At 41.3% G+C, this 9,747-nt stretch overlaps 1 protein-coding gene across 5 annotated transcripts in view; it reads left to right on the plus strand.

Moving 5' to 3' along the window:
- Window positions 1-391: 391 nt before the first annotated feature.
- The window catches only part of LOC135098339 (ran-specific GTPase-activating protein-like), a 23,942-nt gene continuing 14,586 nt past the window's right edge, over window positions 392-9,747 (plus strand). For 4 of the 5 annotated variants that reach the window (XR_010266834.1, XR_010266835.1, XM_064000644.1 and 1 more), the window contains exons 1-2: window positions 392-492; window positions 1,020-1,594. The gene's annotated coding sequence lies outside the window, so the exon portion shown is untranslated. The remainder of the gene's footprint in view (window positions 493-1,019; window positions 1,595-9,747) is intronic. The other variant, XM_064000645.1, reaches the window with a different exon arrangement.

A 9,747-nucleotide genomic window follows, 5' to 3' on the forward strand; every position in this document is an offset into this window, starting at 1 on the left:
CTCCACCACACAATTGTGAAATATTAACGGGTGATCATATAAAACATAATGAAACAAAGTAGCATAGAAACTCACGTTAGATTTGATTACTTTGACACGCACACACACACAATAATTCTTCCACATACTCGTACTGGCCTCTTCCTTCCACCCAACCATTCCTCTTCCACTGTTTCCATCCCCCACCCAGCTATCCCCACACCCAGCCTGTCATCCTCTTGCCTAGTCATCCCTTTCTTTCCTGTCCTGCCTTATTCCCTATCCAAGTTATTCTCCACTCTGTCCTAGCCATCTCACAACCAGCCTGCCCTACACTACCTATCCATCCCTCGCTCGCCTGACCTTCCTCAACCTCTTGTGACGTCGCACAAGAGGTTGACAAGTACCGTCCATCTCTAGATGGACGGTACTTGGAACTGAATCCTGAGACGAATCATCTTGGCAGCGCGAGACTCAAGGGACGAGGCTGATATGATTGTGTGTGGCGTAAATGTACGTATGTAGCTTGCCACAAATAGTTGTATAAGTATACAAGTCTTCTGCAGTTTATTCTTCCTATATACTGATGAGTCTTGCGCACCAGATAACAATATTGCTTCTCCTATCGCCGTTTCCTAGAGTGAGGGGTTGGCTCCTTGTACGAGTCTTCTCCAGTTGTTTCTGTCCATTGCATCTTCCTCTGTGACTCCCATCCTTTCCAGTTCTACCACAATTTCTTCCCTCCATCTCACTCTGTCTCATTGTAAGCAGCAATGTTCCTGCGTCACCTCATCTTTGTTTTTGTGAGTCATGTTAATTACTCACAGGTTGGTTACGAGCTGAAACGCTCGAGCTGCTTCACTGCGTCACTCACTGTTCATGCTCATCTCTATCAGCGTCCACGTCTCCTTTATTGACAGCATAACTCTTATTTCCATATAAAAAAAAAAAAAACTATATTAGTATGTAAAAGTATGATACATTCGTGTGAATACAATTTCTTGGACAGATATCACGCCGCTGCCTCTATGTATTTACAGAACAAGCCAGCGCCAAGTACACGAGTTGGGACGAAACGACACCGTGACGCAGTGGGCCTCTGGTCTCGTGGACAGTGATCTGCCGCAAGAGGAAGAATGCACGTGAGTTTTGTCCTGGCCACGGAATTCCGGATAACGCAGGTGTTTGGGAGAGTGGATGATCAGACAGGACTGAGTAGATGCTGAGTCTCGGGAGTGAACTGTGTGGTGCAGGACTATCGGTTATGCAGTCTCTTTATAACGAGAGACACATCGTGGAGGAGGCTGGCGAGTGCTCTCAACACACGTGACGGAGCGGCGCCATGGTAACTGTCACCGTGGCCAGGAAGTCTCTTGTGCTGAACACTGCAATGTTGTGTTATCAAGACTGTTTATTGGTGCAGCGCATACAGTCGGATCACTAAGCGTGTTGTAGTGATGAAACTATGGAAACTATGGCGAATGATTATTGATCGTTGGAAAAAAGCATAGGTGTGATAATAATTTGGTGCTTGAGTTACACTAACATTCCATCACTACCGCCACCACGGCCATCACCACCATCACCACCGCCATAACCACCGCCGCTACTAAGAGTAAGTACATGATTCTTGTTCTCGTTAATAGTGATAGGAAGGAAATATCTCCATTTTTCCCCCGTATACTGTGGAAGTGCTGCCTCAACACACCGCCGCCGCCGCTATGAGAAGTACATGATTCTTGTTCACCTTTACAGTGTTGTGTTGGTGGGTGGCTGCGGCTGCGATAGGAAGTATTGTTACACCGTTATGATATCGCTGGTCGTGCGAGTGAGGTAACAATTCCTAGTATTAAGGAAAGGTCACATTGTTTGCTACAGAAGACCATACGGCATGGAAGTGGGGGGGGGGGTGGTCTTTTGATGAATAAATAAAGACCAGGAAATTATATTTTTTACACGTATCGTTAAGCTGAAGTACCATGCTTAGTAGTAATCAAATTAAACAGTATAATATCAAATGAAAACCATAGATATACTCACCAGCACACACACCTACGGTACACTGAAGCCACAGAAAAGCTTATAAAGATACGGAAGAAGCAATGAAAAGACACAAGACCCGGAACCCCGGCTGCACTTCGCTCCCGGCTTCACATTCCCGGCTTAAACCAGCCAAGAATTGCACTTTTTTTTCATTATTATACAGAGAGAGAGAGAGAGAGAGAGAGAGAGAGAGAGAGAGAGAGAATGTACGTGGTGTGTTTTACTTCTCATACTCATTTCCAGCATTTTTTTTTTCTCCTGCCGCTAAAGATTATGACCGCGCTGCCAGGGACTTTGTACTTACTCTCACCATTTTTCAGTCCAGTTCACTAATGCAGGAGTAAAGCCACATTTTCTCTCTTTAATCTCTTGTAATTGTCAACACCAGAACGATCTCCATTATTTCTTATTGAAGCCACATTTTCTCTCTTTAATCTCTTGTCAACACCAGAAAGATCTCCCATTATTTCTTATTGAAGCCACATTTTCTCTCTTTAATCTCTTGTCAACACCAGAAAGATCTCCATTATTTCTTATTGAAGCCACATTTTTTCTCTTTAATCTCTAGTCAGCACCAGAAGGATCTCCATTATTTCTTATTTATCTTCCTATGAGTTGTATTAGTTCAATGAAGGAATACCATGACACACCTGGAACTGGTCGTGGTTTCTGGAACTTTTTGTTTTGTTGTTTTTATGTGTAAACACGAGGGTAGTTTGGATTCTGGTTTATAATGATGGTAATAGCAGTAGTAGCAATAGTTGTTGTTGTGGTATTAATGTTAGTAGTAGTAGTAGTAATCGCAGCAACAGCAATAGTAGCAGTGTACTTTCAATACATAACCTACTCAGCACCAGTACCAGTATAGTCCTTATATACTATATATATATATACTATATATATATATACTATATATATATATATATATATATATATATAGTATATATATATATATATATATATATATATATATATTATATATATATATATATATTTATATATATATATTGGAGGATTGTGTGTGTGTGTGTGTTGGGGTAGGGTGGGTGTAGATGTGAGGTCATTCTCTCTCTCTCTCTCTCTCTCTCTTCTCTTCCTCTCCTCTCTCCTCTCCTCTCTCTCTCTCTCTGCTCTCTCTCTCTCTCTCTCTCTCTCTCTCCTCTCCTCTCTCTCTCCTCATGGCAAATAAATAAATAATCCTCAACTAACACCCACCTTATTTTCATGCTCCCCTCTGTACACACACACACACACACACACACACACACACACACACACACACACACACACACACACACAGAACTTTCCTCGTTAGCTCCGGGACACAATGTTCAGGCCACTGTCGCCTTCCACCTCGTGTGTTTAATGGACACAATGGGTAGCACAGTTCAGTGATTTTCTCCGTGCATTATGAAGGAAGTGTTGCAAGCCCTGCTATTGATTCCCTGCCGCCGATGGGACCGCTGCTGATCTCCCCCCGCCGCAGCCACCGTGACGTGACAGCCCCTCGCCGCCCCACACTTCAGTAGTCCCGCGTCACGATTCGCCTGTCACGTTCAGCGAGATCTCCATTTCATAAAACGCTTTGCTCTCTCATTAGGACTGTTTTCAATGACCACTGAGTTAGTTAATTTCGGTCGAAACGTTTAGAAATTATGGTTCCGCCGATGTGATTCTGTGATTTTTCATTTATTTATTTTTTTAACGTTTTTATTCGTGTTGAAATTTTAAATCTTCCGGTGCACTTTTCATCCTTCACTTCAGATAAAATCAAAAGCACAGCACTTCCTTGAAAAAAACACATCGATAAAAATTACCTCCCTCCTCTCGCCCTTCGTCACTCAAGACAGCATCTCCCTTCCCTCTCCCTCCGTCACACAAAACAGCACCTGCGTTACATAAGCCAGTCACTCCCCACCCCATGTCGCCTCCTGTCTGGACTCCTGAGTGTCGGTTCTCTTCATCTGCGTGGCATTAAGTAAAGTACTCCATATAGTGCGTGCTGCCTGCATGGTGATGTTATCTAGCCAACACAAGTAGGTTAATACGCACGCACGCACGCATCCACACGCACACACAAACGTCAAGTCTTGAGTGTCTGTGCACGTGCTTGGGAAGAATGCACGGTCGAGGTCACTGGCATCTCTATTCACTTCATTACTCTCATGTTTTTCTACTCCTCCGTTCTCTTCTCCTACGCCCTTTTTATTTATTTATTTTTTTACAAAATTTTAAACTAAAAACAAGACGACTTAACACACACACACACACACACACACACCACACACACACACACACACACACACACACACACACACATTCAATCCTCCAAAAAAAAAAAAAAAAAAAAAAAAAAAAAAAAAATATATATATATATATATATATATATATATATATATATATATATATATATATATATATATATATATATATATATATATATATATATATATATATATATATTAATAAGAATATAAACCCATTAATTATAAAAGTGAGTCATTAAAGTAATAACAACAGCATGAGAAAGACGCGAGACGGAAAAATAAATATCAGAGCGTCACACTTTAGATCTCATTCTCGTTTCTGCGACTCCTAAAGGACTCCAGTGGCAGTTATCGGGGTTTGCAGAGTTTTTATGATTAATAATAGTTTAACAGGCTTTATTAATTTATTTAATTATATATTTATTTATTTATTTATTTATTTGAGGGAGAAGGCTTTCATTTTTTTTTTTTTTTTTTTTTTGGTACTAATGGCAGGCAGCAAGTCCGTCAGTTAGTCCGTCATTTAATCGTCACTCAGCCAGTCAGTCAGTCTGTTAGCCGGTCAGTCAGATAGGCAGCCGAACATACGTAGAGCGCCAGACGCCATGACTGAAAAGTTTAGGCAGAAATAATGTGTTCCGTATCGCTGCCAAATATAAATATGTTCATTAATTTTATTTTACAGGGAAGCTATTTTGCCATGGAAGTATTTAAAGTGAGGTCAAATAATATTCTCGTGAATAATTAAATCTGATCAAAACTGAGATTTTTGCAAATAACTTTTACATATTATTCGTGAAATAAAAACGGTGATCACACGGCCGGGGATCAGCGACACCCGCGCCTTTGACTCCACCAGGCTGAAATAAATGTGGTAGTGGTTTATTTTTAGAGGCTGCTAATTATAAGGTAAGGTAGAAAAATAAGGTACGCTGAGGTCATGCATGGAGTAATGAGTGTGAGTTAGTGTGGTAGTAATGAGTGGTCAATAATGAATAAATACATAAAATAAAAAAAATATAAACGCTAGCATGAGAGAAAGATGACACGGAAAGTTACGTGACATTTGTTTTTCTTTTGACGACAGAGAAATGACATTGTTTTGTTTACCACACAGAACCATTGTGAAGGACACTGACAAAACTAGAAGTGTGGGAAAGAGAAGCAGCCTGGATAGTTAACATGGCATTTGAGTTATTTCAGCTCGTGACGTGACCAGCACAGAGAAGCAATACAGTTCAGGTTTACCACACAGAGAACCTTTACTGAAGCGATACTGAAAAAATATATATATATAAGTTTAAGAAAGAGATTAGAAGCAGAATTTTATGGCAGGCTTATGTTATTTCCATCACGGAGACGAAAATTAATATACCTTACTCATTATATACAGGTTACTGTTGTGAAAAAGACGCACAAATGCAAGAAAGAGACGAGACACGGAGAACTACGTGAGGTTGTTTTTTCCCTTCACATGGCTTAGACTTGCTACTCTGGAAACCATCGTGGAAGGACAGAAAAAAATACATACGTGCAAGAAAAACAGAAGATAAAAATTACGTAAGATCTTAGTAATTACCACCACAGAAAGGCAATATAGATTAGAATTACCACACGCTCACAGAGAAAAGTCGTGAAAGAAACACACACACACACACACACACACACACACACACACACACACACACACACACACACACACACACAATCTAAGAAAGAGATAATATGGACTTTGTTACAAGGTTCGGGGTTATCAATGTAGTTTATCTTCGCCTTCACTGAGGAAACATAAGAGACAGACGTGTAGTGTACGTAATTGTGTAGTCACCGCCGGACCTCACCAGACATGAATAAATCTGAAGCGTACATCAAAAAAAAAAACGGGATAAAGGAGGATTCCATGTCTTACAATAGCAGTTCCCGGGAGATTTGGTCGGTGGGAGGAGAAAATAAGGAACTCCTGTGTGTGACATTGTCTTAAGATTAAACAAAGTAATGGTCCAGACAACCTGTTGGGGAGGCGGCTATGCGGGGGGAGGGGAAGGGAGTGAGGGAGTGTGATAGAGAAAGGAAAACATTGCGAGGGAAAGGTAAGGAAATGTGACAGGGAAGGGAAACACAGAGTGGTGTTTGTGTCTCGCAGCGTCATGATTGGATGCGTGTAGGAAGAGTGGTGGTGGTGTTACAATTATGATTGTGTTGCTGGTGTTGGTGTTGATGGTGGTGCTAATGAGTGTGTTAAGGGTTGTTATGTTGTGGTATTGATGGCAGTAGTGGTGATTATGGTAGTGTTAGGCTTGTTATTATAACGTGTGGTAGTGGTGGTGGTGGTGATGGTGGTATAATAATAATAATATTAATAATAATGATAATGATAATAATGATACTAATAATAATAATAATGTTAATAATAATAATAATAATAATAATAATAATAATAATAATAATAATAATAATAATAATAAAAACAGCAGCAGCAACAACACTGGTAGCAGCAAAAGAATATTATAAGAACTAACAGTAATGTAACTTCCTAACCTTGTCACCCTTCACCTAATTAGCACCAGTGAGTTTGTCAGGCTGCCAGGAGTCAGTCCCCACAGCACGCGTCACTGGCCCCCTGTACCGGCTGGTGTGCCCTGTGATCCACACACCTACTGTCTCCCCCTCTCAGGTTCCCTTCAAGTGTGTGTTAGGCCTCGTTAGCCTCCTCACTGCCTCTCTCCAGCGCTCTACGAAGGTTGTATCTGCTATGGGGCCTGTGTTACTTGCTACCCTTACCTCTATTACCTCTGCCTCGCCCCCTCTCCTCTACACAGGGGTTGATAGACACCGGCAGAGTGAAGAAGGGCGGTTATGAACGGGTCTGTCTTATGGAGCAGTGAAGGGATTGGCTGCATCAGTAGCGGGTAGCGGTGAGCGGAGTTGTGTGTAAAGCCAATTGAGGGATAGATCAGAGGCACGTGGAGTGGGGTCGCTGTGGTGTGGGTGTTATGCATCGTTAGTGGTATTACTGTCTTGAAAGGCCAACTGAGCACCTCTTGCCCCGGCGCGTCTGGACTGAGGCGGACGTGAAGGGCTGCAGGTGATGGCTGGTGCTGTAATCCCTGGCGTGGACTGGCTACACGTGTCTGAACTCAGGTTATGCTTGTGTGGGAAGACTTGGAGACTGAGGCATAGTTTGGAATTGTGACCTGTTGACTGTTGTTTTGGCTTCTTAAGCTCTTAGGTTCATAGTATAATTTCCAAATACGTAGTGAGGTTACAGGGATTTTTCCAAATAGTTATACTTCGTTGTTTATGTAGTGCCTCTGAAATAATGAGTTCTGCTGTGTGCAGTTTTATAGTCTTTTCCTAATAATTATTCTGCTCTGTACGTTTTTGTAAAGCCTGGAAAAAAGGAAGTTCTGCTGTGTATTTTTATAGGGTCCCTGGGATAGCCGTTATGCTGTATGCTTTTATTGTCTTCAAATATGATTTCTCCTGTGTGCATTTCTGTAAGGTCTCTGAAACAGCACATTGCGTCAGGATTGTGTCCCAGGTGACGTCTAGCCAGCGCAGGAGCAGATGGCAAGAGAGGGAACGCTGGATTTCTTGCCAATGGTTTGTTTCCTTTGGGCGACAGCGGATCAGTTCACCTTCCCCTCCAGTAACGGATCACTGTGTACCTCTGCTAATGGCTTCTCCTCTCCCTCCGAGCTGCGTCTTCCAATTGTCACCTGCCGGGCAGCATTTGTCACCATCCTTAACCATCCTTAACTATCCCAAACTTCTCTATCTTCCGCCACTTCCTTTACACACATTCTCTCTCTCTCTCTCTCTCTCTCTCTCTCTCTCTCTCTCTCTCTCTCCTCCTTCAGTTAGAAAAGTAATTGCATCTAGGAACAGAAGTCACGGTCAGTCCTGTGATTCAGCAATATTTCTAACACAGTGATGGTTACTGGTTGTTCTATTATGAAGATCACAAGGGAACTGACGATTATCAAGAATACAATTAAAACACTTTTCAAATTTTGGATACTTTTTATTTTCTACCCTATAGGAATCATAACTTTTTTTTTGTCCTTCGTACACACTTACATAGAAATATGCTAGAAAAAGTAATATGTTGTTGGATGTCTTGGCGCGCTTCCCTTCACGGTTGTGTAATGATGTCCTCTCATCCAGGGAGTTGCTCATCCTGTCACTAACCTCTTTAATCTCTCTCCGAGGCTCCTCTGCTTAATCTCGTCTCCGCGGATGTGCCGTGACGAGTTTTCCGCCTCGTATTAAAAAGGTTCTCATTATCGTATATTTGAAAGCCTTACGTAACACATTACTGACGTGTTTTCTCTTTGTACTATTGAGGCTTTTCCACTTTTTCTTTACTTTATTTCTATTCGCCTTGATTTTCGTTACTTATCAACACTCGCGGAGCTCCTGAGTTCGCTTTTCATTTCGTTCTTGTCTCAGAAAAATAAAATTGATATAATTTGTCAGACTACGCAGATACTTTAGTTTTGTCTTACTTGTTTCAACAGTTTTCCTCCCAATGCCTTTGTTCCAGGCAGCTGTGTGATAATTGCGACTAATTTCATCAATACTTCCGATGTGGATAACCTCGCACTCCACCACTGCCTCTTGGCATGTCAGTCAAATACTTCACGGGAAGGCAATGCACAAAGAAAGATTAAGGGACGCACTCTGCTCTGCTTCTACCCCGGAACACTAAATTTGTTGTTTGTACGGCAGAACAAAAACACAGATGTCTATTTTCATTAAAAGTTTGCCTCGTTACTTCTTGCCAAAAATAGAAAATATTTTAACATAATGGAATTTCTGTTACATGTCGGTGAAAAATAACATTTTAAATTTCTTATATTCTTTTCGTGCATCTTGAAAACATAAGAAATCAATGAGTTCATATTATCATTGCATAATAAGGAGAAAAACAAGTTGGCAGAGAAAAGGTCCCTTGAAAGGTTTAACAACGTAACATAAAGTAAGGAGCCTGCAAAAGGTCAGTCAGTCCACACAAGGCAGCTCTTGAGCACTTAATAAAGCTTACCACCTGCAATATTCATCCAGGAATTCATCTGACATCTTAAAGAAATCTAATGACTATGGACTTTAATGCACGATACTATTTGTACACAGTTCCTTACAACTTCCTTTATTTTCTTATGCTCTCGTGCTCTTATATCAGAATTGTGCACCAGCTTTAAGACCATATTCGTAAACACCCTTGCCAGCGTCCTGACTACTTCCAGACGTCTCCACCTGAAGTGCCACGGATCTTTAAGGGTGTTTTCATGGTTTAAGTGGCAGATTAACTACCTTCCTACATTATTAACAAGAGAAGCTCTCTGGAGAACCTGGCCTATCATCTCTGAACACTGACTTTACTACACCAAATGTAGTGTGGATCTCCCCACCTTCACAGTCTTGGTGTCACTGTGTATTCGCTCATTTTTTCCTT

Source organism: Scylla paramamosain, unplaced genomic scaffold, assembly GCF_035594125.1.
Source record: "Scylla paramamosain isolate STU-SP2022 unplaced genomic scaffold, ASM3559412v1 Contig56, whole genome shotgun sequence".
Classification (NCBI taxonomy): domain Eukaryota; kingdom Metazoa; phylum Arthropoda; class Malacostraca; order Decapoda; family Portunidae; genus Scylla; species Scylla paramamosain.